Source organism: Dasypus novemcinctus, chromosome 14 (genome assembly GCF_030445035.2).
Source record: "Dasypus novemcinctus isolate mDasNov1 chromosome 14, mDasNov1.1.hap2, whole genome shotgun sequence".
NCBI lineage: Eukaryota > Metazoa > Chordata > Mammalia > Cingulata > Dasypodidae > Dasypus > Dasypus novemcinctus.
In genome coordinates this window covers 63,238,334-63,266,272 of record NC_080686.1, presented here as the reverse complement: position 1 = coordinate 63,266,272, position 27,939 = coordinate 63,238,334, and the positions used below count along the sequence as shown (strand labels likewise).

Genomic DNA, 27,939 nt, shown 5'->3' with positions numbered 1-27,939 from the left:
TCACTCCAGCTTTGTGGCTGGCACCCATGTCCAAGTCACGATGAGGGGCAGCAGGGTTTGGCGGCCGGGGAAGAGGGCCCACATAGGCTGGTAGAAGAGCCAGCCGGCAGCCACGGTCAGCAAGGTAAGGGCAATGGCCGCACAGAAAGCAAAGACTTTCAGGCCAATGTTGATCAGATCTCGGAAGACAGGACAGCAGTCCGCCAGGGTGTGGAGGATCCGCATCATGAGGCTGAGGCCCATGAGCATGGCCACCCACCCACCGCGCGCAGCCCCCGTGTCTTCAGGGAGCTGCTGTTGCATTCCCTGTGGAACACCTTCTCTGCTGACAAGTCCCCACGGCGCAGGAGAAGCAAGGAGTCCCCGGGCCTGGTGGAGTACGGGACTAGCTGGTCACTCTGCTGCGGGGCAACCACAGTGACCACGTGAGCCGGGCCGGGTCCTCACTGCTCAGGCCCGCAGAGGAGAACAAGTTGCGCACGTCCCCAACCTCTGGCTACTTGGGATTTTCACTGTGGCAGAAAAAGTCTCCACTGCAAATGATATCCACATGGGGGTCCTCCAGCTTGCAGAGGCTCGGTGACTTGAAGTTGCCAACCTTCCCAATGAGGCGTGCTGGGAGATAAAAACCTGCCAGTCTGCACAGAGGGGCTGCTGCGGTGAACGGCTCCACTGCCATGGTTGTGGATGATTTTCAAACTCCATTAAGCGGTGTAGGAGTACCTCCTCTTGGTCTTTGTCTTCCTGTCTGCAGTATACTCTGGGGACTCTTCAGTTTCGACCCACTGGAACATCTCCACCTGCCGCCGCAGTTTCCTGGCCATGGTCTGGGTCAGACGAGAGCCTGGACGCCCGCGGGGCCCTGGTGATGCTCACCAGCCTCCCTTGTTCTCTCGAGCCACACTGTGGATGTTGTCGAGGGACACCACCAGCAAGAGCCCTTGGCCAGGAAGGGTGCCATCTTCAACACGTGGCCCCCACTGGGTGAAAATTAAGGAGAAGGAGAGCAGGGAGGTCCTGAGCCCCTAAACAGGCACCCCCCCCCCCCAAGGTCTCACTCAGCTGTTCCTGGAAGCCTGGCTGGGGGTTGCTGGTCATTGTGACATGCTCTCTTCTGTTGCTTGCACTGGAGTGATTTGTGGCCAGGGTAGGACCCAGCACCCCGTTGCCTCGCTGTGCTCAGCTAGGAAATGGATTGGCAACGGGAGTAAGGAGTCCAGTGGCCTCTTTTTTTTTTTAATTGTCTTTTTTTTAAAGATACATGGATCACACAAAATGTTATGTTAAAAATTTTAAGAGCTTCCCATCTACCCCACTCCCCATCCCACCCCCACTCCTCCCTCATCAATAACCTCTTTCATCAGTGTGGCACAATCATTGCATTTGATGAATACATTTTGAAGCACTGCTACACTGCATGGATTATAGTTTACATTGTAGTTTACACTCTCCCCAGTCCATTCAGTGGGTTATGGCAGGATATACAATGTCTTGCATCTGTCCCTGCAATAGCATTCAGGACAACTCCAAGTCCCGAAAATGCCCCCATATCACACCTCTTCATCCCTTTCCCTGCCCTCAGCAACTTCCCTGGCCACTGTCTACACATCAATGGTACAGTTTCTTCCATTGCTAGAGTCACAATTTTTCTGTAGTAGAATACCAGTAAATCCACTCTAATCCATATTTTATTTCTCCATCCTCCAGACCCTGGGATGGTGATGTCCACTCCACCTCTAAATTGAGAGGGGGCTTAGATCTCACATGGCTGATGGATGCGATTCTCCTGCTTGCAGTTGTAGATTCTCTCAGTTCCCTGGTGTGGTGGTTGACCACCCTCATCTTCCTGTTAGATGACCTGGGTAAGTCCAATGAACCAGAGAGTAGGTGTTGCAATTCTGCTGATGCTCAGGGCCCCGCTGGCACAAAGACAGTCCAGAGATTCACTCTCCTGAGCATACACCAACCCCAGCACCAACCACAGGTTCAGCAAAAGTGACAGAAGAGGCAGGTATAGAGAGGTCACGTCTAGTCCAACTCCATCACACTCAGGACCACAAATTCCAAAGTAGAACCCACTGGCAAGGCATCGAACTCCAGAGCCATGTGCCATGACCATAGAACCTGGGTGTCTCCATAGCCCTCAGGAGAAGCACTACCTGGGGTTGTATCTACTTTGCTATCTCTGGGATCCTGCTGAGACATGCGCAGGCGCGATCCCTCTGATGACCTTCTGACTCATTTTGAAGACTCTTAGCCATATAAACTCATTTGTCTTTATCATTTCCCCCTTTTATTCAAGGACTTTTTGTAGTTGCATGACCAGCTGGTGGTTGGTAGTAATCCCTCAGCACCAGGGAGGCTTATCCCCAGGAGTCTTGTCCCACACAGGGGGGAAGGTAATGTATTCACATACTGAGTTTGGCTTAGAGAGTGGCCACATTTGAGCAACATGGAGGCTTTCAGGAGGTAACACTTAGGTACCTTGCAGCTCTAGGCCTAGTTGAAATTTCAAGGACACAGGCTCCTAAACATAGCCATCAGTATCAAAGGCCCATCATTGGACCATCCTTCTTCACTGGTCTTTGCCCTTGCACTTGGGGGATTGTTGCTGCTCCATTGGGGAATGCTACAGAGTTCCCCTGGATGGGAACTGAGCATTCCCTCAGTTGTCATGTGTAACTCTACCTACTATGACAATACCCAATGAATATCCGAACATATTTATTTTATTTTATTTTTTTTCAAATTCTACTCAATTTATTCATTTTTCAAAAAGATATTACATTGAAAACATATGAGGTCCCCATTCGCCCCCACCGCCCCCACCCCACCACTCCCCCCACAATAACACTCTCCACCATCATCATCGAACATATTTATATACCTTATATACAATCCCTGGAGAACTCCCTCCCACCCATGCATCCCCCATCAAGGACACCACTCACCAGTGCTCTTCCCCTGCCATAGTTGAGCCCCTCTGTGATCCAAAACTTCTTAAAAAAATGAAGCCTAATAAAATTGCCAAATTCAATTAGTAGGAAAATGATATAATAATGACACGTTTAAAGATTAGAAATAGAATTCGTAATAATTTAGAAAAACTAAAATAAAAAATAAATTGGGGTATTAAAAAATGAAAAATATCATAAAACTTTGTTTTTGACATTGCCGCCCAGAGCTACAAAGGCTGCGTGAGCCCAGGACAAGAACATACTGGCTGCAGAGTTACCTCCCGGTGGCGCCATTCTGTCCATACACGCTGCTCATCTCTTATTTTACAGAAAACAGACCAGAGAGGGTAACTTGCCCAAGTCAGGAGGTTTGAGTTCCAGTCCATTGTTTTTTCTGCCACATGATTCAGCTTTACTACATGTGCTAGTCTAACTTGTTTATGTATTAGTATATTCATCATTTCTTCATCTCTCTGCATGTGGACTTTTTAAAAAGCATTTTAAAAACTTGAGATAACAAAAATTCACCACTTTAAAGTGTAACACTTGTGGTTAGTATATTCACAACCATTGTCACTATCTAATTCCAGAACAACACGTTCATCAACCCCAAAAGAAACCCATATCTATTAGTATAGTTAGTCCCCATTTCCTTCTCCCATCCCCTGGCAACCACTAATTTACTTTCTGTCTCTTGAATTTGTCTATTCTGGACATTTCACATAAGCAGAATCATAAAATGTGTGGCCTTTTATGTCTGGCTTTTTTTTCACTTAGAATAAAAAATTCTTAAGATCAGTTTATGTTGTAGTATGTAACAGTATTTCATTCCCTTTTTTATGACTTTAAATGTGGGCTTTTTAAAAGTGGATTCCAGGCTGAGAGATAAGAGTCTTTCCTGCTTTAAGAGTGTTTCTTGGAGGCAGAACGTTGGAGACTCTGAGCTTGAAGCATTCAGCCTTCATGTAGAAGGCAATTTCACATATACAGCTCACCTTGAAGTCCTAATTTTTTCACTTTCCATACACACTTTCCTCTCTTCCTTGAGAGGCCCTATGACAGGGGCACATACTTTCAAGCCCATCAGGATTTATGATCACCTTATTAGGTCTTCAATAGAAGTCACTCAGAGGTGCAGTTGGGCAAGTGGCTGTCCTGTATTTAATTCCTTTGCTTAAATATAATAAGATATCACCAAGGAGGAATTCTGCTGGACATTCTGCTAATTGTAACTGAATATAGCCTGTGATTACCAAACCCACTCTTCTCAAGCACAGTTCGCTTTGCAGCATAGTGTGCTCAGATGCAGCCTGGAATCAGAGTTAAACCAGACCTGTTTAAGTTGCAGCTACATATAACTCACTGCCTTGTTTTAGAACTTGGCAGAGGCAGGGGATGAGTTGCCATTTTCATTGTTCTTTTTCAGCAGAAAGTTGCTGTGCTTTCCTTTCATTTATAAATATTCCCTAAACATGAAGGTTTTGGAACTGGGAAAGTGGTGGGTCCCATTGGATCCATTCTAAATATATCTATTATTTATCACAGTGTAAAGGGGAAGATGGTTTTCTTTTAAAGCTCAAATCTCTTTTAACAGGTTACACTGGACATTCAGAATTCTTGGATTTTGTGTGATTTTCTTATTTATATATGTTGCTTTCCTAAAATTATTTCGCTAGCTGACGTTCAGGGTTCTTCCTTGGTATAAATTAAATAATAAAAAACCAGGAGGTTTTTCCTCATCCAAGTTCATGAATAATTTGGTATGTCTTCTTGGAGAGTTAGGGTAGAGTTTAATTGTACATATTTGGATCTTTGAGATTGGGAGGAAAGAAATGAGCTGAAGGGCAATTACTACTTGATGGCAGGACACAAATAATGCCAGTTCAGCATTATTGTCCTCTATAATATAAAGTTCTATTTGTGATTTTTATATCACAAAGGACTGAGGAAAAGCATGTCACATAGTAGCACTATTTGGCTTCAAGAATTCGTTCCATTGTGCTGAACAAGACATGAGTTCTGTGAGCCACCCATTCTTGGACATACACTAGAGTTTAGTTGACATATTACTCATGCCCTTCCTATTCTCTCTTGCCTATCTCCAGTCATTAAATGCTCACTTTCTCTGTCTGCCTTGCATGGAAAGGCCATGTGACACAGTCAGATGTGGAAAGCTTTTGCTTTTCTGATAAAGGGAGAAAATGTTGCCATTATGACCCCCTTCTCTCCTTCCTGTCTTGAAAGTGATGTGATGCCTGGAGCTACAGCAGCCTTCTTGAAGCAGTCAACTTGCTAGATATGGAACAGGCCAAGAGAATTGCAAAGATGCTAGCCCTGACATCACATCATTGAGTTGATGAATCAATGCAATTAATTGTTTACATCCAGCCTTCATGTTGTTTGAGAATTATAAACCCCATTTGTTGATGTTAGATTTTTGTTACCTGAATGCACTGTTAATTGATACAAGCAATATATGAAAAGAACTTTCTTACATAAGGGTTTATTTATTAATCCTCTGTTTTATTATTATTCACTTGAATGCTTCTATCTAAATATCTACCTTTTTCCTTTTTTTCCCTCTCTCCTGTATATTTTAGTGCTGTAGACTTCTTTTTTTGTCCCCATAGGCTCTTTTCATGGAAACTTAGTAGAAGTTTACGTTTGAAATTTTGGGGAAAGAGATTTACAAAATCTATTTTGAGAGAAATATAACCTTGAATAGTTTCATTTTCAAAATCAGATGTGTGTCATTTAGAAAAAAAGATATTTCCTGAGGCAGTTGCAACCCACACATGGCAAAACCAGTTGATGTGTGTGGGCGAATAAGAAAGGGAAACTGTGACTATGTCTGTAGGTACAAAGTAGTCTGATTACAGACTTGTTTGTGCATGAAGACAATCCATAACCTTTAGCAAGCTTAAATGCCAAAAACAAAGTGTGAAATAACCAGACTAAAAAAAGTTAGGGCCCTTATATTTTGAGGGGATGGGGGGTGGGGTGGAAGAGCTTTATTATTGATATTCATTATTGTAATATACCTTAAAAAAATTTTAGCTACATTTAAAGAAATCTATACTTTTAATAATTTTAAATTAATCACTTGAGCATGTGCCTGTGGTCTTTTAGGAGAGTCTAGATAGTTGACATATTGTTTTATCTGTTATAAAGTGCTGTTAAAAATTTTGACTACTGCGTCATGTAGTTTCCTGTTTATTAGGACTCTTGGGAAATATTTCTGTCTGATCCTAGAACCAAGAATATTTGTACCTAAGCAAAAAGTTTATTTTTATCTCAGGAATATTATAGCTGATTTCATTGTCAGCAGAATGCTAGGAATTGTTTTATAGGCTTTCTTTTTAGGAGGTACCAGAGATTGAACCCAGGACCTGGTACATGGGAAGAAGGCCCTCAGCCACTGAAGCTACATCTGCTCCCTGGCTATTTTTTAAACTAATCTAAAAAGATTTGCAAGTCTCACAGCATTAGAAAAGGACAAGTTAATTAGTACAGATATTCATGCAATGTCAAAAGTGACTCTGTCTAATAATGCACCCTCCACCTCTTAATTTTTTCCTACCATTGACTTAGGATATGGTATATCATATGAACTTTCAAAATTATATTTATTGCTATCCTGAACCCTGCCATAATTAATTACACTTTAGGGATTTTCATTCTAATGACCCTCAATAGGTTATTTTTTTTAAGATTTGTTTTATTTATTTCTCTCCCCTTCCCCCTCGCCCCTCATTGTCTCCTCTCTGCGTCCATTCACTGTGTGTTCTGTATCCACTTGCATTCTTGTCATGTGGCACCAGGAATCTGTCACTATTTTTGTTGTGTCATCTTGCTGTGTCAGCCTTCCATGTGTGTGGCACCACTCCTGGGTAGGCTGCACTTTTTTTGCGCGGGGTGGCTCTCCTTGTAGGATGCACTGCCCGTACAAGGGGGACACCCCTGCGTGGCACAGCACTCCTTGTGCACAGCAGCACTGTGTGTGAGCCAGCTCCACACAGGTCAGGAGGCCCTGAGGATTGAACCCTGGACCCTCCATATGGAAGATGGACACTCTATCAGTTGAGCTACAATCGCTTTCCCCTCGATAGGTTTAATAGGTGTTTGAATTAAGATAAACGATCCTAAAAATGTATAATTGCTTTAACAAAATTGAAGTTTATTTTTTGCTCAAGTCAAATCCCAAATGGGTGTTTCTGCTCAATCTAAAGCTCACCTTCAATACAGCCTCCTTCCAATTTACAGCTCCTCCATCTTCCATATGTAGCTTCTGAGGTTGCCTTGCTGCTTTGTGCCAAGCCCGCAGAAAGGAAAGAATGAGTCTGGGGAGGTTTCGTGGGCCAGGCCACTTGGATTTCATGATCAAAACTCAGTCACATGACCACACCTAACAGCAGGGAAAGCTGGGAAATGAAGACTAGCTTTGTGTCCAGGAAAAAGCAAAAATAGGTTTGATGAAGGCCTAGCCAGTCTCTGCACAGACAATAAAGCAAACGATAAAGAGTTTTTGCAACCTAAAGAGGGATGGAAATTCAATTAGCTCTAATTACTTGACAAAAAGATAGGCTATACCCCAAGAGGGATTGCAGAATCCTATCACCCAAATCAAGTGTTAAAAAGTGAAAGAATCTATGATAAAAATAGGATAAGGGTGAAATTTGAAAGACACTCTGGGATGCATGGCTTACTCTTCCCCTGGTGACACAAAAATCAGAACCAACCTACTTATGAAAAGGAGCTCAGCTTCTTAACCTCTTGCTCAGATAGAATCGCCCTGGGAAAATTCTCCATCTCACATATCTAACTGATAATCTGTATTGCAGTTCTAAATAACTCTAGCCTGTTTGAAATGCCTCCCTGCTCTCTTTGGCTGGATAAAGTGACTTTGCTTCCATGGAGATGTTTTTTTTTTAAAGTATGCAGATGGTGAAGCTAGTGGAACTCATAGCATTGTTACTTTGTATTAAGTTTTAGGAGTAAATGTTGTAATCACTGTGATGATGGGTTTGTATTTGTGGCTTGAGAAGTTTGGAATATTTAAAAGAATCATAAATTTGATCCTCAATTTGTGATTTTTAACTTTAAGTTATAAAATAATTGAATATGTTTGTAAATAGTGTTTGAATATTTAAGAGAACTTAATTTACTGCATATGTATATGAGTTTTATGAGATTTACAAGAGTTATGTGAAATAAAGAAAGATTTTACTTGCTAGGTTTATAATTGTACCCCATCAGGCATTTGAAGTGTTTCAGAAAATAAAATAGGTTACATTTATAAAGGTAACTGAAAAGAGTTTAGGGAATTTAATTCCGTGTACGAAGATGGTCAATTATTTGAGGAAATTTAATCTTTTTAAAGTTTATAAACTTAATAAGTTAATTAAACACTGTGGAAGTTTGAAATTATTTTATGAATCGCAAAAGGTGAAGATTGTGAACAAATCCATTCCTGTGGATGTGAGACCCTTTCAATTGGACTGTCTGTGAGGCATGGCTCAGATTGAGTCTCAGCCTCTTGCTGAGTCTGATAAAAAACACAGAGGAAAAGGAAGCCCATTGATCCTGCCATGTGAGAGAAAGGACTCCAGTTTCACCGACATCTGAGCTGCAAGGAGAGAAGACCCTGAGAGACTCTAAGAGCTGAGTCCCAAGGAGAGATGAGCCATATGCCTGATAGCTTGCAGCTGAACTCAGGAAGAAAGCAGAGCAGCCGAGACGGCTAGAGGAGGCCCAGAAAGAGACAAGAGGCCCCAAAAGAGAAAAGAGGCCCAGAAAGAGACAAACCCTATGCCTGGTTGCCCTCACTTGGGCTCCAAAAAATGGTAGATTCTGGAGGGGAAGGCAGAGACTTCAGCAATTGGTGGCCATCTTGCTTCACCATGTGGCAGCTGACTTTGGTGAGAAAGAACCTCTGCTGATGCCTTAATCTGGACATTTCATGGCCTTGGAACTGTAAGCTTTTATCCCAAATAAATCTTCATTGTAAAAGCTAACACCCCCCAGCGTGGGACATGACACCCGGGGATGAGCCTCCCTGGCACCGAGGGATCACTACCACATACCAGCTGAAGAAGCAACTAGAAAATGACCTTGAATTAAAGATTCAATGCGGAACAGCAGAATATACCTGTCTACATATAATGACATGACTTCGGGAAGCTGTTTGACCTAATGTAAGGGGGAAATGGAAAGGAGAAATGAGATTATAAGGCTGTGAGTCTCTAAAAAAGAGTCTGGAGGTTGTCAGAAGGAATACCCCTATGTACAACTGAACAGAGTCTAAGAGACAGATAAGGTAGATACAACCCCAGGTATTGGTTCTTTTGAGGGATAAAGAGACCCACGGGTTCTATGGTCATGGCAGAAGGGGTTCCCTGCCATGACAGATAGCCCTTCTTTGGAGCTGGTGTTTCTGCCTGATGGAATTGGACTCAGAGGGGATCTCTTTTCACAAGACTTGCATGCTACTTTATTGGAATTGTAGTCGGTGCTGGGTTTAAGATATATGTAGGGGATTTGAATCTCTGGACTGATAATATGACACCCAGGCCCAGAGCCTCAACAGACTTCAGCTCCTACACTTTGATTTATTGGACTTACTCCACTCAGCTAACATGGAGTTGAAGAAGGTCAACCACCACAACATGGAGCCTAGAGTGTCTACAACTGGAAGCGGGAGGAGTGCATCCAGTACCCATATGGAATCTAAGCCCTCACTTGACATAGATGTGCAATGGACACAACCAATCCAATGTCCACAGAGAAAATGTGGAATGGGTGTGGGAATGGTAGCCATGGTGGCTGCTGGGTGTGGGGAACGGGAGGAAGAGATGAGATGTGGAGGCGTTTTCGAGACGTGGAGTTGTCCTGGATAGTGCTTCACGGACAATTACGGGACATTATAGATCCCCCCAGGGCCCACTGGATGGAACGTGAGAGAGTCTGGGCTATGATGTGGACCATTGACTATGGGGTGCAGTGATGCTCAGAGATGAACTTACCAGGTGCAATGGATGTGTCATGATGATGGGAGAGAGTGTTGCTGTGGGGGGAGTGGGGGGCGGGGGCAGTGGGGTTGAATGGGACCTCATATTTTTCATAATGTAATTTAAAAAAATAAATAAATAAATAATTTTTTTAAAAAAAGCTAACACATTTCTGGTACTTTGCATTGGCAGTCCTTTGGCAAACTAAAACAATCACTAACCAAATAAGGGAAAACAGTTATTCTCATATTTATATAAAAATCACTATATTTACAAATACAATAATTAGATTTATAGGTCATACTTAAAGATTTGGCAAAGCTAAATTTTAAAATGTTGGTAAATTGAATACTAATTAAATTCATAAGAGTTAATTTTGTTCTCAAATCTCTTGCAATTAAAAACTCATTGACCGGCCTGGGAAAGGGGAAAGAGGGAGAGTGGTGGGCATGTGATAAACAGGACCAACAACAACACTTAAACAAACTTGTTTCTTTCAAGGTGTGGCATGAAACTAGAAACTGGCCCATGGTATTTGCAGCAAAACAAACAAAAACTAAATATCATAATATCATAATTTGGAAATAAAAAGTACAATGGGGTTGCTATATTTTATACACATTTAATGCACACAAAGTCACCTATATAAGCTTGGTCATGACAAAAGAAGTTTTTTTTTTTTATCTTATTTTCTCAGAACTTGCTAAAGATATAGGGAATTTTCCAGGGTGATTTTACTTTATGAATTGAGTGTAGACGCTAACAACCAAGTAAGACTTGATTCCACCCCAATGAGCATTCAAACTGAGCCTCCATGTTGCATTTTGTCCACAAAAGGAGGTGGTCCTGAGCCTCGTTGGGGAGAATTAAAGAGGCTGAGGGGGAGCAGAAGTGAGGAGGAAGTTAGGAGGATTTGGGAAATTGAAGACAGAGCTGCAGCCCCCAAAGGAATGGGCTTGCCTTGGAAACTCCTTCCTACAGGGAAGTAAGGGGTTGAGTCCCATGGAGGAGAGGCAGTGGGACTGAGAGGCAGAACTGGGGCCATTCCAGGACATGAGTCCAGAGCAGCCAGGAAATGGGCTAACCAGGACTCAAGGTGGACAGCAGGGTCCTAGGCTGACAGAGTAATTCTGGGGGCATAAAGAGCACAAAATAGAAGGTCCTGTGGGAAGTTGCTACTACCACCGTGGAAGTGCCTGGCCACTTGGTGCAGAGACATAGAGCAGAAAAGAGACTAAATATAACCAGCTTTCTCGTTAGCCAAGGAGGAGCAGGAGAGGCCTGTGAAGAATGGCATGCGCTTAAGAACAGCTGGAATAGATGGTTGATGTCCTGACTCCTGACCATCCATTGTAAACATAATTTTAACTATGAACCAGGAAAAGAAGAAAGCAGCATATGCAAAGTTCTGAGTTGAGAGGGTGAGAGCACAGAGTTTGCGAAAATGTGGTAGTAAGTATGACTGGGTTATAGGGCGTGGAAAAGGAAGAGGCAAGAAATGAGTCTGGAAAGGTAAAGATCCAAAACCAGCTTTGTCCTGAGGGAAATGGAGCCCCACAGAAGAATTTCAAGTAGGGGAGGAATATGGTCATATTTGTGGTTTAGAAAGATCATTTTGGCTACAAAATAGAAAATGATTCAAGGAAGCACAAATCTGAGATAGAGGGTAATTTAGGAGGCAGTTGCAACTGTTCAGGAGAGAAATAATGAATGCTTGACCTGAAGTGATGTCAATGGTGATGAACAAGTTGTCAGTACAGGGCAAGGTGGGAACTGCAGGAAGGCTGACGCCCAGGGTCCCAGGTTGGGCAACGGGGTGGGTATAGTGTCCTTTGCTGAAAACTTAACTCTATGAGAAGATGTGTGTTTGTTAAAGAAATCATAAATTCAGTTACATATTATTGGGTTTGACATATACATATACATATACATATTGGGTTTGACAAAGAAATTTTAAGTTGTGATGATGAGTGTGAAATTATGTTTTATTTATACATTTTTTGTAGAAAGATTTTATTGTAATGATATCTGTGTTCTTTTTCATATGAAACGGTGGTCTATTGAATATTTATTTACATATATATACACACACACACACAATTATGTCAGAGAGGATAGAGAGGGAGAGCTTTTGCTTTGCTTTGCTTTGCTTTGTTTTTAGAATTGAATCATTATGTTTATCCATATGTTGAATCATTATTTTTACAAGGCATAAGAAAGCTAAAATGAAAAATAATTTGGTTAAGAGAACTCCTTCAGCAAATATGTTTAGGAAAAAAAGGATAGAGAAGAAACAGATTGCCCTGAGAAATAAGAGAAAATTTATGTCCAAGTCTCTAGAACAAGTTTCTCAACCTGGGCGCTATTGACATTTCGGGCCGGCTAATTCTTTGTTGTTGAGGCTGCCCGTGAACTGTGTGATGTTAAACAGTGTCTCTGACGTCTACCCACTAGCTGCCACTAACAGCCGCCTAAGTTGTTAACAACCAAAAATGTCTCCAGATATTGTCAAAGGTCCTCTGGAGAACAAAGTCACCCTTAGTTCAGAACCACTTCCCTAGACTATAATCTCTGTAAGAGCAGGAACTGGATATGAATTTGTTCAATGAATAAGTGAATGAGTGACATAGCAAAGCAATGGAAAAGTATCAATGGCAATACAATTCTGAAACCTTCATGGATTGAAACAAAAAATGAAAATTGATTGCCGTAAGAGAGTGCCAAGATAGCTTTATCCCAGTGAAATTAAGACTGAAATAATGCTGTTTATGTTTAAAAATTTTTAATTATTTTCTCTAGTTGGTGCAGTGTTTGGTTTACTTCCTCATGTTAATAGTGAATATGTGGGTTTGCCACTATAAATGTATTTTAATATATTTAATCACAGGTGTATAACTTCCTTGGGGTTTTCTTTTTAAATTTTATTTCCTGGGGTTTTCAACATTCCAGTTGGAAAACCACAGAACCCACTGTATTACCTAAATAAATGGAGCACCAATCATTTAGTGATAACAGTAAGAGACAAAGGACAAAGAGTGCAAAACACCAGAATGCAATAGAATGATCCCAAGGTGAAGTCTGGCTGGATTGTAGAGAGGATAAGATTTTGGAGAATCTGGGATGCCAGGCCAAGAGTTGTTTTAATGAAGTGAGTGCTGGAGAGCCATGACAAGTCTTTGAGCTCTGTAACATGTCGTCAGCAGTGCCTTAAGAAGATAAAGAAGATTGTTCAGGCAGCGCTAGGCAGGGAGATTGAGGAGGGGAGAAATGCACTAGGATGGTCTGGGATGGAAGGTGAACCAAGGAGTTGGCTGCTTGAACTTCAAACCAGAGGACTAGAGTGCAGAAATTACTGCAAAGCTGTATTTCTATTGAAGGAACTCATACTGTTAGTTCTCAGTTCACTGAATTTAACAATGTAATGATGATGATGGAATTAATTTTCCTTTTAGACTTTGAGAGAGGGTTACTAAGGCAAAGTCATGAAGACCTGGAGAGCAACACTCTAAACTCAGATAATCTTGGCTGCTGGCATCAAAACCAGTATTATTTTGGTTTTGGGTGAGGGGGATTATTCTGTCTCAAGGGTAATCGTCTTTAAGGCAAGATTCTAGAGTGGAATCTTCATTTTAAAATTATTTCCATTAAGACCCAAAAACTAATTTCCAGCTATTAGGACGTTACAACCTCTTATCCTTCCTCGTTTTTTGTTTGTTTACTTGTGTTTATGTAGAGAATGCAAGTGAAACCCCTGTATTCATTCTTCCTATCTCCTTCAGAAATAGAATCCTAATTTTTTTTAGCTGGGAATATGGATGCCCAGACAACACAGCTAATTTCCTACTTTTCTTTGCTGGATGAGGTCCTATTGCTAAATTCTGACCAATGAGATGTGGTCAGTAGTACCATGAGGAAGCTTCAGGGAACTTTCCTTAAAAGACATTCAGTGCCTGCCTTTTGCTCTCTCTTTTCTTCAACCTTCCTCTGCCCTGCTGTCTAGGACCCAGAGGCTGCCACCTTGGATCATGAGGCTGGCAGAGTGGTGAGATGAAGTGGCTGAGGACCTTGAAGACTTCATGGAGCTGCCACTCAGCCCTGGACTGCCTAAATGGACTTCCACATGAGAGAGAAATAATCTCAGATTTTGTTTAAGCCTGTTTGGCAGGGGAAGGGGGCATGTTCTGTTACTTGCCCCAAAACTAATCCTCAGTAAGACAAAACAAGTAAAATTATGTGCTGCCCTATTAAAACAAAAATTTTAAGTTCTTTCACTCATTCTTTTCTCCACAATTGGTCCCACATGCAGCTGACAAATAATTTCTTAAAGTCTTGTTTGCATCATTATCACCTCCCCTACTGCAATCCCTGTTTGAGAATCATTTCCTTCCCATTTCCCTCAAACCACGTTATACCTCCTTAACATGGCATGGAAGGCCTCTGTAAGCCATCCACCCTACCTTTGCAGCCCTCTTTTCCAGCACTCCCTCTGGTAGGCTTGAACAGCCCCCTCTTCTTCTGAAATGCCTGCCCCCTTCTCTGCCTGTTCTCCACATCTTTCTATACCCATCTCAGATATCACCTTTCCCATGAAGACTTTCCTATTCCTCAACTGGATCAGATCCAGAGCACTTGTCTCACCTGACAACATTATATGGCACATGTTAATTATTCTGTTTTTATTTTTATCTCCATCTTAGATAGCAAGTTTTGTGAAGACAGAAACTATGTTTATTCATCTACTGCCCTTAGCATAATTCTTGTTTCAGATAGATGCTTAAGAATTATTTGTGGAATTGAATGGCCAAACTTCTTGGCATAGAGAAGAACCAATATGGGTTCACTGTCAATTGGTTTGCTTTTGTTTTTAAGTTCTAGTTCTTGAAACAAAGCCCTTTGCAGTGATGAAAATAATCAGATACTGTCTTGTACTTTAAATTGTCCCTCCTTATGAATTGCAGCCCCATTAATATCAGGGATGGTGTTTTAAACTTATTTTCTATTTCCTTCTCCCCCAGCGCTCATCCCACATCCAATAGTACTTAACTGAGTGCTATACTCACTGAAAATTTAAAATACTTGTTGAAATAATGAATGAATGAAGGAATGAATTTGCATGTTGATAGTCTATCCTGCCACTTTACTGAACTTGTTTATTAGCTCAAGTAGATTTGTGTAGACATTTCAGAATTTTCTAAATATAAGATCCTGTCATCTGCAACAGTGAGAGTTATACTTCCTCTTTTCCTATTTGGATGCCTTTAATTTTTTTTTTTTCTTGTCTGATTGCTTTAGCTAGAAATTCTAGTACAATGTTGAATAACAACAGGGACAGTGGGCATCCTTGTCTTATTCCTGATCTTAGAGGGAAAGCTTTCAACCTTTGTCCATTGAATACAATGTTTGCTGTAGGATTATTGTAAAGATGTCTATGTCTTCCTTCAGTTTTGCCAGATTTTGTCTCATGTATTTTGGGGCACCCTGGTTAGGTGCACAGATGATTATGACTGTTATATCTTCCTGGTGGATTGTCCCTTTTTAAAATATATAATGGCCTTCTGTATCTCTTGTAACTTTTTTGCATTTAAAATCTGTTTTGTCCGATATTGGTATAGCTACCCCTGCTCTTTTTTCCTTACTATTTGTATGGAGTATCCTTTTCCAACCTTTCACTTTCAGTTGCTTTGTATCCCTGAGTCTAAAGTGAGTCTCTTGTAAGCAGCATATGGATGGCTCATGCTTTTTTATCCATTCTATCAATGTATATCTTTTGATTGGGGAGTTTAATCCATTCACATTCAGTGATGTTACTGTAAATGCATTATTCGCTTCCACCATTATATTTTTTGGTTTTCATATGTCATATCATATTTTTGTCTGTTTTTTTATTCTTTTGGTTATCCTTTATGCTATTCTTTCTTCTAAACTCTCCTCCAAGTCTGTCTCTCATGTTTTTTCTTTCAGACTCTAAGGCTTCCTTTAATATTTCCTGCAAAGGCGGATTCTTTTTTATAAACACTCTTAGTTTGTTTGTTTGTTTGCAAACAAACTCACAATTGAAGGATAGTATTACCAGTTAAAGAATTCTCAGGTGACAATTTTTCTTTTTCTGTATTGTATTAGTCAGTCAAAGGAGTGCTGATGCAAAATACCAGAAATTGGTTGGTTTGTATAAAGGGTAGGAGCTTACAGATACCAGGCCATAAAGCATAAATTACTTCCCTCACCAAAGCCTATTTTCATGTGTTGGAGCAAGATGGCTGCTGACATCTGTGAGGGTTCAGACTTCCTGGGTTCCTCCCTTTCAGGGTCTTGCTTCTCTCTGGGCTCAGGGGTCCTCTCTCCCTGGGGCTTGTTTCTCTTTCCTCTGTGAACTTACTTCTCAGGGCTCCAGCTTAAGGCTTCAGCATCAAACTCCAACATCAAAACTCCAACATCAAAAACCCTCAGCTCCGTCCTTTGCCATGCCTTTTATCTGTGAGTCCCCACCCACCAAGGAGTGGGTACTCAACGCCCTAATGACATGACCCAATCAAAGCCTAATCATACCTCAATCATGCCCAGTAATAGACCAGATTACAAATATAATCCAATATCTATTTTTGGAATTCATAACTATATCAAACTGTTACATGTTCTTAATTGAATCATATCACTGTCTTCTCACCTCCATGGTTTCTGATGAGAAATCCACACTGTCTTACTGGGCATCCCTTGTATATGATGGTTTGCTTCTCCCTTACTCTCAGAATTTTCTCTTTATCTCTGACATTTGACATTCTCAGTAGTATGTGTCTTGGAGTAGGTCTATTTGGATTTATTCTGATTGGGGTATGCTGCACTTCTTGGACATGTAAGTTCATTTCTTTCATGAGAGTTGGGAAATTTTCAGCTATTATTTCCTCATATACTCTTTCTGCCCCTTTTCCCTTCTCTTCTTCTCCTGGAACTCCCATGACACATAAATGGTTGCATTTTGTGTTATCATTCAACCCCCTAACCCCTGCTCAATTTTTTCCATTCTTTTCTCTCTTAATTTTCAGCTGTTCTGTCTTCAGTATAATTTATTCTTCCTTCTATCATTTCTAGTCTGCTGTTGTATGCCTCTAATGTGTTTTGTTTTTTCTTTTAAAGATTTGTTTTATTTATTTCTCTCCCCTTCCCCCCGTTGTCTACTCTCTGTGTCCATTCACTGTGTGTTCTGCTGCATTTGCTTGTATTATCAAGCAGCACTGGGAAACTGTGTCTCTTTTTTGTTGCATCATCTTGAGATGTCATGATGATGCTCTCCATGTGTGCGGTCTCACTCCTGGGCAGACTGCTCTTTTTTCACGCAGGGTAACTCTCTGTGTGGGGCGCACTGCTTGTGCATGGGGCTCCCCTATGTGGGGGACACCCCTAAGTAGCATAGCGCTCCTTGCGTGTGGCAGCACTGCACATGGGCCAGCTCACCACATGGGCCCAGAGGCCCTGGGTATTGAACCCTGGACTTCCTATATGGTAGGTGGATGCTCTATCAGTTGAGCCACATCCACTTCCCTCTAATGTGTTTTTTTCTCTCTCCTATTGTATCTTTTATTCCCATGAGTGCTGTTACTTTTCTCTTCGGGTTTTTCAGTTCTTCTTGATGCTCACTCAATGTTTTATTGATGTTGTTTATTTCTTTAGCCATATTGTCTTTCAACTCATTAATTTGATTTTGGAAATTTGTGTGCATCTCGTTAATTAATTGTCTCAAATCATTAGTCTCTTCTGGGGCTTTGAGTTATTCCTTTTCTTGGACCATTTTTTCCATTTTCTTAGTATGGCTCATAATTTTTTGCTGATGTCTAAGCATCTCACTAGGATAGTAGTTTACTCAGATGCCCAATTTCTTTCTTTTTCATAGGTACTAGTGGCAGGAAGCTGTGTGTTACAGCTGCTCTTTGATTCTTGCTTTGACAGTTTTGCCATCACAATTCCCCTCCTTTGTTCCTGTCTCTTTCTGGATGGTGTCTAGCCTTCACCTGGTGTCCTAAGCCATAGAAGATCTTTTTCCAGGCTGTTTCAGCCTGTCCTCTAGCTATTTTTGTCTGCCACTCATTCTGATACTCAGATTTCTTCTGTTTTCCTGTTCATTTATTCAAAAATTATTCCTCAGGAATCATTCCCAACTCTTACAGGAACTCCCAGAAGCTCAGCAACCAAAAAGAAGAAATAACCCAGGTTTTCCTAAGTCTCCACATACTGAAAAATGGTGCAGTAACAAAGAGGTGCCAAATTCTTATCCATAGATAAGAGTTTTTAGATAAGTACATGGATACGTTTAAATTAAAAACTCATGTATGACCAACAAATGTGGGTTATGAGATAAATATTCCAAGATAAAGAATATTTCTCTAGTCAATCAAGGTCTATTCTTGTTTAGTTTTTTTAATCTATTCTTTCAGTCTATATCTTTTACATCCTGCTACTTTCCAATTTAGACTTAAGGTGGATTAGTGTTTGTTCATTTTCTGATTTCAGGCTTGCATAATATTCCCAAGGTACATGGGGTTGTACATGAAGCCCAGAATAGCATCCCCAACAGAAAGGTCTGTGGCCAGTAGACTTTCCATGGGTACTACCAAGTGGAAAGATTTTATTCCAAGCATCATGGTGTTTGCTAACACAGCTTTCTTCACCTATTTTTTCTAGTATCCTTCCTTGATGCGATATACTCTGATTGAATCATGCTCAATGGGTGAGCATCCCTAGCAGTACATGCTTTCATTATTTAGTTTAATGAGGCTCTTTACAGATCAAATTTTATAGCTTAAAATTCCATCCTTCCTCCCAGCCAAACTGTTATGGATTGAATTGTGTCCCCAAAAAGATATAGTTAAGTCCTAACCCCCAATCCTGTGACCATGATCCTATTTGGAAATAGAATCATTGAAGATGTTATTAGTTAAGATGAAGTCAAACTAGATTAGGGTGGATCCTCATCCAATATGATAGATGTCTTTATAAGGAATGGAAATTTGGACACACTGAGTAGGAGACAGAGAGAGAGATAACCATGTGACAGAGGCAGAGATTGGGTTATGCCATACAATAAAGAATATCATGGATTGGTGGCAAGTCACCACCAGAACCCTACAGACTTCAGAGGCCCTGCTAATACCTTGAATTTGGACTTCTAGCTTCCAGAACTGCTAGACAATAAATTTCTGTTATCTACGCCATCCAATCTGCAGTACTTTGTTATAGCAGCCCCAGCAAACAAAGACACCAATCAAGAGTCATTTGGCCCAGCTATTCATCTCAGAGGAATAAGGTCTTTCCATCTGGGTCTGTGGGTCATGCCCACACATTCACATGTCCTTGACTACATGGGACATGTCACACACCTACACTCCACATGTCCTTGAATATTTGAAGTGACGATCCTCCTCTAGTTTCCGCTCATATGAATTTCCTAAAACTCGTTTCCCCCTTCCTTTTGTGAACACAAACCTCTAGTCAGCTTTACCTAAGCTATTCCTCTTCCCCTTCTATTTAGACACCACCGGTATCAAATCACAGTGCTGTCAGCTCTCCTCATTCCCAAAGTTCTATTGAGCACAACAGACATTTACTGATGGAATAGCCCATGCCAAGCACTATACTATATAAAGAAAAATTAGACATGCTCCCTACTCCTGAGAGGAGGGGATTGTAACTCCTCCTTTTCTTTTTATATACCTGACACTCCCCAGCCCAAGCCATTCATCTACATGGATAGAACATTTCCTGGGAATCATTGTATTTTTCATGGATGGGGTTATACTAAACAACCCTTCTATTCAGCAGGTAAAAGACATTCAGATGAGTTTCAGGAGAAAAACATACCTCTCTATTCCCTAATCCTCACCCCAACAATTTTGTGCCAGAAATACCCTAATTTCACTTTTCCTGTGTGTAGCAGGAGAGATTTGGGAGAGAAAGGATTGTTCTTGTTGCTTTGAGATGCAATAAAACTTGGGTCTGAAGCACTTGAACCATTTACTGGTTGAATTCTGTTGTTTCACCATAGCAGAATTATCAGGGTATGTTGTATGAGAATCTTGGATGTAGGAGAAGCTCCATCAAGAATAAAAGAGACCTGGAATAGGGTATACCAGTTGTCCCAAGGAAATCTAAAATGAAATCTCTGAAAATACAAATCTGTGAAAGCTTTTTTTTTTTGCGCTATTTTTTTATTCTGGACTTTAATACTTAACTTTGACACTGAGTGGGTGGGAGCCTATAACTCTCCTCTGGAGAACAGAAAGCCAAGGAATCAATGTTACTATTTTTCTAGCTGGGCATCTCCATATATGGTTCTCCCTCCACTGGCCACCCACACTGAAGATAATTATCTTTCTGGTTTATCTTCTGCCATTAGCTCCTACTAGATTCTTGTATCCTCTCTGTTAACCCAACTTTTGGACCTGACTTTATTATACTAAAAGAATGTCTCCTTTCTTTCTGATTCTGAATTACATTACAAAGTCTTCTTCTTTGAACTTCCCTTTGGGTGGCACCATGACCCACCCCTTCTTCCTGGCCTTCCCCAACTATTGCACAAGTGTGGGGATGGGGTAGGGATTCAGGAAAGTCCCAACAAACAAGAACTATAGGAAAGGGTGAAAATCACAGTCAATTACTATGAGGGATTTCTGACACTCCTTGAAGTTTGTTTTTCATTTGTTTTGTCTAATTTTTCGTTTTTTATGAGATTCTATTTTTATCAAATAGTAAAACACTTGTCTCAGAAACAGAAAGGGGTAGAACGGAGGGATGAGATGCACAGCATCTATACTGCTCTGTTATCAGTCTATGCCAGAACTCACAGTGAAGAGTTGCTGGGGCCCTGGGAGAGAGAGATAAGCAAGAGAAATCCTTGAGCCTTGTGTTATCAGTAAGAATGGAAGAGCTGAAGGAGGACCCTGTCTGGGACTGAGAAGTGTGATGTATTAGTCAGCCGAAGGGGTGCTGATGCAAAGTACCAAACATCTGTTGACTTTTATAAGCAGTATTTATTTGGGGTAGAAGCTTACAGTTACAAAGCCCTAAAGAGTCCTACTCAAGGTTCCTTCCTCACCAAAGTCTGTTGCCACATGTTGAAGCAAGATGGTGAGCAACCTCCCCAAAGTCTTAGTCATCCTCTTCCTCTTAAGGCTTCATGGGCCCAGCTTCTTCCCATCTCAGCTGTAGGCTGTGGGGCTCATTTCTTTCTGGACCTTCTCAGCTCAGCTGCTCCCTTCTCTTACCGGCAAACTCTCAGGTGAATGGTTCATCTCTCCCCAGGGCTCCAGGATCAAGGTTCTCTCCTCTGCCATGTCTTTGGATCTCTTTCTTCCTGTGCCTTCTTCTGTGTGTGTCTGTTTCTATCAGCCCATGAAGGGGTGGGAACTCAACTCTGAGTCATGTCCTATTGATGTGTTGGAACCAAAGACCTAATCTTGATTCAATCAAGTAAACATAATACCTTTTAATTTAATACAATCAAGGGTATCAAGGCCAGAGTAACAGCCTGGTTTACAAACATAATCAATATGTTTTTTGTAATTCCTAAATAATATCAAACTGCTACATGGAGTTTCAACCTGAAGAACAGCCCACTTCCCTGATATCTCTTGCAGGGTTGTTGCTTGTCTTTGACATTTATGCGTGTTTATAGATTAAATGAGTAAGGATCCAAGCACTCTACCCTTGATCTTAGCCAAACTGTCAAGAAGTGATGGTCCAGGAACTCTAAACCAAGACTTTGAGATTTTTTTTTTCTGGAAAGCACTGCTGTATTTCAAATCAGAAGGCTGAGATTCAAGTCCTGACTCCTGAGATTCTAAGCAGTCATGAGTCCATGACTTAAACTCTCTGAGTTTTTGGTTTCTTCATCAGTGAAATAGGAATCATAATGGCTGTTTACCTTCCTTGCAATCAAGAGGTTTCTGTAGAGCACCTTTGTACACCAGGCACCAGGCTAGATGCTGGTAGACAAGAGTAAACATGGTCTCTGCTCTCTTGTTGTTTATATTCTAGTGAGAAATTGGATGTGAGCAAGTAATTACAAGTGTGAGCAAGTAATTACATGATGTCATGATGAAAAAGTGCCTGGGTTCATTGGACTCATTCATGAGGACATCACCTAACCTAGACTGGGAGGTCAGGGAAGGTGACTCTGAGCAAGCAAATTTTTAGCTGAAATGCAAAGGATGAAACAAGGAAGCAGGAGCTGGTCATAATAAGGGAACAACCCTGAAAAGATGTGCAGTGGGGAAGAATATGCCATGTAGAACCAAGAGAGGGGCAGAGTGATTGGGAGTGAAAAACCAGATGAGGAAGGTGGGGAAGAAGAGGCTGAGAGGGAAGCAGCTGCAGACTATACTGAGCCTCACAGGCTGTAATAGATTAGTTCTAAGGGAAGTAAAAACTAATAATAAAGTGTTAACATTTATCAAGCCAGCTCCCATGGTAATCACTTTACATGCGTTTTCTCCTTTATCTCTCCCAGCAACTACAAGTTCACCCAATTGGGAAATAGTGGAGCTAGCACTTGAACCTGAGCACCTGCCCCTATCACACTCATGCTGTAATGTGCTGTATATTAAAACTCTGTGTAAACTCTAAGGCAGCACGTCAATGTCACCATGTGGGCAGTTCAGACCCAGAAAGACCATTTTTCCTCAAATCTCTTTTAGGTGTTCCTATTTTTGTAGGAGAAATACACCAAGGCCACCAAAATGTGCAAAATGAAATCAGCTTCTTTTTAGAGAAACTCATGAAGAACAAATGACTCTTGGTCAGGTTATTCTCTCTGGTCAACATCCTGGCAGGAAACTTCAAATGTTGCCTGCAACAAGCCAAGAGACTTGAAAAGGAAGGAGTGTGTTCCCTTGCCTGTAATTTGGTTTCCTGTTTTGCCTTCCAAAATTTGCATAGATATTTTAAATGCTTTTAAGAAAAGTGCTTTGTTTTGTTTTGACTCTTTTCCATGAAACAAGATTTGTGTTGGTGAGCAATTAGTCACCGAAATTGCTCAGGGTCCTCTCGAGATACCTGGGCACAATCTGTCACTCATCTCAGGATTTTTCAATACCCTCTTACCCATCCACCGATTTCTAGAAATGCTCCCACCACATATTTCTGTGGCACTTTCTCAAGCTTATTTTCTTCTCTTCCTGTTACTCTACTAGACTGCACATTCCTTGGAGGCATCTGTTTATGCCGGTACCTCCACTGTGCCAGGCACATAGTAACCACTCAATAAACGGGTATAGAAAGAATGAGCAACTACATGGTGCTTAAAAGATCCCAGCATCGACTGAGTATCTCCTTTGTGACAAGGACCACGCTGGTGGCTTATACACGTCATTTTATTTAATTCTCACCCCCTGCTGGGAAGTTACTCATATTTCTCATGTTTTTCAGATGAGGAAACTGGGGTTCAGGGAATTAAGGGAAGCCTCCAAGGCCACACAGGTGGTAAACAATGGAGCCGGGAGTCAAGTTCAGGTGCTCTTGCCCACTATTCATCTTTGCCTCCTTCCTCAAAGTGGCAGATGGAGGAAGTCAGTGGCTCAGAGTTTGCTGATCCTCATAGGTACTGGCGGCTGAAGGCCAATTTTTGAAAAGGGTTTCCTATGTAGAGTGGTCAGGCTTGCTTCTGGGTGGTTCCTGCAGGATGAGGTTGGAGAGACAGGAAATTGCCTTCAGTCTCTGTGATCATCCCTACAGGAGGCAGTGAGGAATGGGGGGGGGGGGGAAGCTAGGCTATGGGGTCAGTCAGCTCAGGGTTCAAATCACCGTTCTGTCACGTACCAGCTGTGTAACTCTGGTGCAGAGTTTAACAGGTCTGTGTCTCCGTGGCAGCTCTCGTGGTGGGGCAGTCACACCTACTGCATAGGAGAGTGAGGAGTAAATCAGAAATTTCAAGTAGAGCGCTGGCATGGTGCTTTAGAAATGGCAACTGTTTTTTACTGTGAGGATACCTGTGAGGGGCTGAGGTTACGGCGTCAGGGGTCCCAGCTGATCCCCCCTCTGGCTTTAGCAGCCACAAGACATCAGGCACAGCTGTGTCGCTTTACACATGAGGGTCCCTCTTACTGAAACGTCCTCCCCATCCCCGCCCCCTTATCCACCGGGGAGACACAGTCTTCCACTGGGCAGCCTCCCGAACTCCTGTAGCCCTGCGGCATGGTTTGTTTGCTGTATATATTTGGTTGTTGGTCGGCGTAAAGGGGATCTGGGACTCTTGGCATAAGCCAGGGGACAACAAACTCAGGCTTGGAAGCCAAATTCAGTTCTGCTCGCTTTAATTTTTACTCTGGTAACATACAAACAACATAAAATGTCCCATTTCAACAACTTTCATGTACACAATTCAGTGATATTAATTATATTCACAATATTGTGTTACCATCACCACCATCCATACCAAAATCTTTTCATGACTCCAAGAGAAACTCTGTGCCCATTAAGCAATAATTTACCATTTGCACCACCTTCCCCCCAGTCTCTAGAACCCTATGACCTACTTTGTCTCTATATATTTGTTTACTCAAGGTATTTCATATAAGTGAGATCATATAATATTTGTCCTTTTGTGCCTAACTGGTTTCATTCAACATGATGCCTTCAAGGTTCATCCATGCTGTAGCATGTATCAGAATTCCACTCCTTTTTATGGCTGAATAGTATTGTATAGTATGTATATAGCACATCTTGTTTATCCATTCATTTATTGATGGGCAGTTGGGTTGTTTCCACCTTTCTGGCTATTTTGAATGATGCTGCTAGAAACATTTGTGTGTAAATATCTATTCAAGTCCCTGGTTTCAATTATTTTTTTTAGGTACCTAGGACTGGAATTGCCAGGTCCCTTCCTCTGTTTTGTATGTCCCTCCCTCTGTTTTTATTTTTTATATTATTTTTTCTGTAGATTTTAAAAATTTATTTTTCCCTTCCCCTGCCCCTGCCCTACTTTTTTTGCTCTCTGTGTCCATTCGCTGTGTGATCTTCTATACCTCTTTCTCTTTTTTGTCTTCTCATCTTTCTCCTCCAGGATTCAGAGAGATTCGATCCTGGGGACCTCTGATGTGGAGAGAGGTTCCCTGTCAACTGTGCTTCACTTTGACTCTCCCCTTTGTCTCTCTTTTGTTGCATCATTATCTTGCTGTATGACTCACTTGCACAGGCACTGGCTCACCACACGAGCACTGGCTCACCGCACAGGCACTTGGCTTACCATGTGGGCACACTTTACTCTTCTTCTTTTTCATCAGGAGGTCCCAGGGATCGAGCTGGATACTCCCATATGATAGGCAGAGGCCTTATCACTTGAGTCACATTGGCTTCCCTCCCTCTGTTTTAAAATTTCTAAATTTTTAGGAAAACATTTTTTAAAATATAATTTTGCAACATGTGAAATTATATGACATTCAAATTTTAGTGTCCACAAATAAAGTTTTATTGGAGCACAGTTATGCCCATTCATTTATGTTTTGTCTATGACCACTTTCCTGCTACAAAAGCAGAGTTGAGTAATTGTGACAAAGACCCTATGACCCACAAAGCCTAAAATATTTACTAGCTAGTCCTTTACATAAAAACTTTACCAACCCCAGGTATAAGCTAATAGTGGCAAAGATTTCTCAGTCAGAAATACACAGCCAAAACTCTTTCCTTCCCCCTTTCTCATCCTATTCTCAAATAAAGTCTCAGTTCAGAAAATTCTTTTGGAAATACTCCCTGGGAAGTTTATGTCTGCACATCATTCTTCACACTTTCACCTTAGCTAAGTGTGGAGGAGGGAAAAGAAAGAAGGTGGAAGTAGACCAGGAGGTGGAAGAAAGAAAGAAGGAAAGAAGAGAAAGAGGATAGGCAGAGTCATAAATAAATTTGTTGCAAACAAGAACATTCATAAAAAGGCCAGAACAGAGACAGATTTAACAGAAATTTGTAAATATGTCTGCTTCCTCTACAATTGGCACAATCAGCTATGCTTCAAGAAAGCGTAACAATTTTGACAAGATGGCAATGAGAGCTAATAGCGTCAATTAGAGTAGATGATTTATCAAGCCGCTATTGCCAAACTTTAGTATTTACTCAATTTAGGAATTGACCAGACAGAGATGATCTTAAGACTCCCAGGGAAACGCACTTTGGCCCAGTGGTTAGGGCGTCCGTCTACCATATGGGAGGTCCGCGGTTCAAGCCCCGGGCCTCCTTGACCCGTGTGGAGCTGGCCATGCGCAGTGCTGATGCGCGCAAGGAGTGCCGTGCCACGCAAGGGTGTCCCCCGCGTGGGGGAGCCCCACGCACAAGAAGTGCGCCCTAAGGAGAGCCGCCCAGCGTGAAAAAGAAAGAGCAGCCTGCCCAGGAATGGCGCCGCCCACACTTCCCATGCCGATGATGACAACAGAAGCGGACAAAGAAACAAGACGCAGCAAATAGACACCAAGAACAGACAACCAGGGGAGGGGGGGAAATTAAATAAATAAATAAATCTTTAAAAAAAAAAAGACTCCCAGAAAAACTTGGCTGCCCTGGAAAACGAAACTTAAGAGTCAGAACTATTTAAAAGAAGTAACTGAATCCCTTAAGAAAGAAGCAGCAGTTTTGGCAAGAAAACCTTGATGTTGAAAGACCATAATAATTAGCAAAGAAAATCCAGGGGGAAAAGCACAAGGACATTACGAAAAAAATAAAAGAGAGAAAGAAGAAAAGAAAGCCGTGGACATTCACTTGATTTGTTTAAATCTTTAAATCTTATTTCACTGATGGAAAGGAAAGCCCCAGTGATTTTAATACCAGAGAAGATTTTGTTTTCTCCATGGTGCCTAGGGACCTCATAGTAAGATTTCTAGGCACAGTCAACAGGGATTGTTAAAATACCAGAATGACCCTTGCAACGCTTTCCTCCATTTTCAGACAAAGACCAGAGACGAAGACCGGAAGAGTGCAAGTGTTTGCCAAAGTCAAGTCCCATTTGGCTTTGTTTTTTCCCTACTGTGCTCTTGAAACAGAGAAGAAATTTAATCTAAACAGGATTCACAGGGGGATGTGAAAAGCTGAAAAATCTCATTTCCTCACTGTCAAGGCACTTGCTAGTGACAACAGAAGATAGAAAAAGCAGAAAAGGAGAAAAGATTAGTGACGCATTTGCAATACTGTGTACATGCTGGTTTATTTAGCGTTTGCTTGTGCTCCTGCCTCTCCCAATTCCGGGGTTCCACATTTCCTATTTGAGGGATTTTGTTAGCAAGTTTACGCACAAACTGTGAAACACGCTGACAGTTTATTGCTGTAAATTAGAAGCTAGAAGGTGGAAAGGAAAAAAGTTAAAAGGAATCATCCTAATCAGTCTTCCTCAAAACTGTCAAGGTCATGTAAAACAAGGGAAGTGCGAGAAACCCTCACCACTGAATGTAATGTGCTGCCCTGGATAGGATCCTGAAAGAGAAAAAGGGCATTAGGTGAAAAACTAAGGAAATAGAAATAAAACGTGGGCTGTGGTTAGTAACAATGCATTTATATGGGTTCACTAATTGTGACAAATGCACCATACTAATATGAGATGCTAATGATAGGGGAAACGAGGTAAGGGGTAGATGGGAACTCTGTACTAGCTGCACCATTTTTCTGTAAATCTAAAACTGTTCTAAAATATAAAAGGTTTTGTTTTTTTTTTTAAAAGGAATCATTCATTCTTTGAACATTTAGTGAGTCCCTACACATATCGGGCACTGTGTCAGGAGTCTCACTTCAAGCCTGGAGTTCCGTTCTGCATGCCCAAACTAGCCAGTGGTCTCACTGTAAGAATGGCTAAGTGGAAAACAGTTCCTTGACTCTATAATGGCCCAAGTCAGTGTTTTCCAAAGTGAAACTCACTGTGGGATTTAATAGGCATTAATGAAAAAGAAAAGAGGGAAATGGAGCATCCACTGTGGAAAACAATTTTGCAGTTCCTCAGAAAGTGTAGAATTACCACT

The 27,939-nt window shown here is 41.4% G+C and overlaps 1 pseudogene; it reads right to left on the bottom strand.

Annotated features, from left to right (window-relative positions):
* Positions 1-23,896, bottom strand: LOC101422981 (transmembrane protein 43 pseudogene; annotated as a pseudogene).
* Between the last annotated feature and the right edge of the window lie 4,043 nt (positions 23,897-27,939).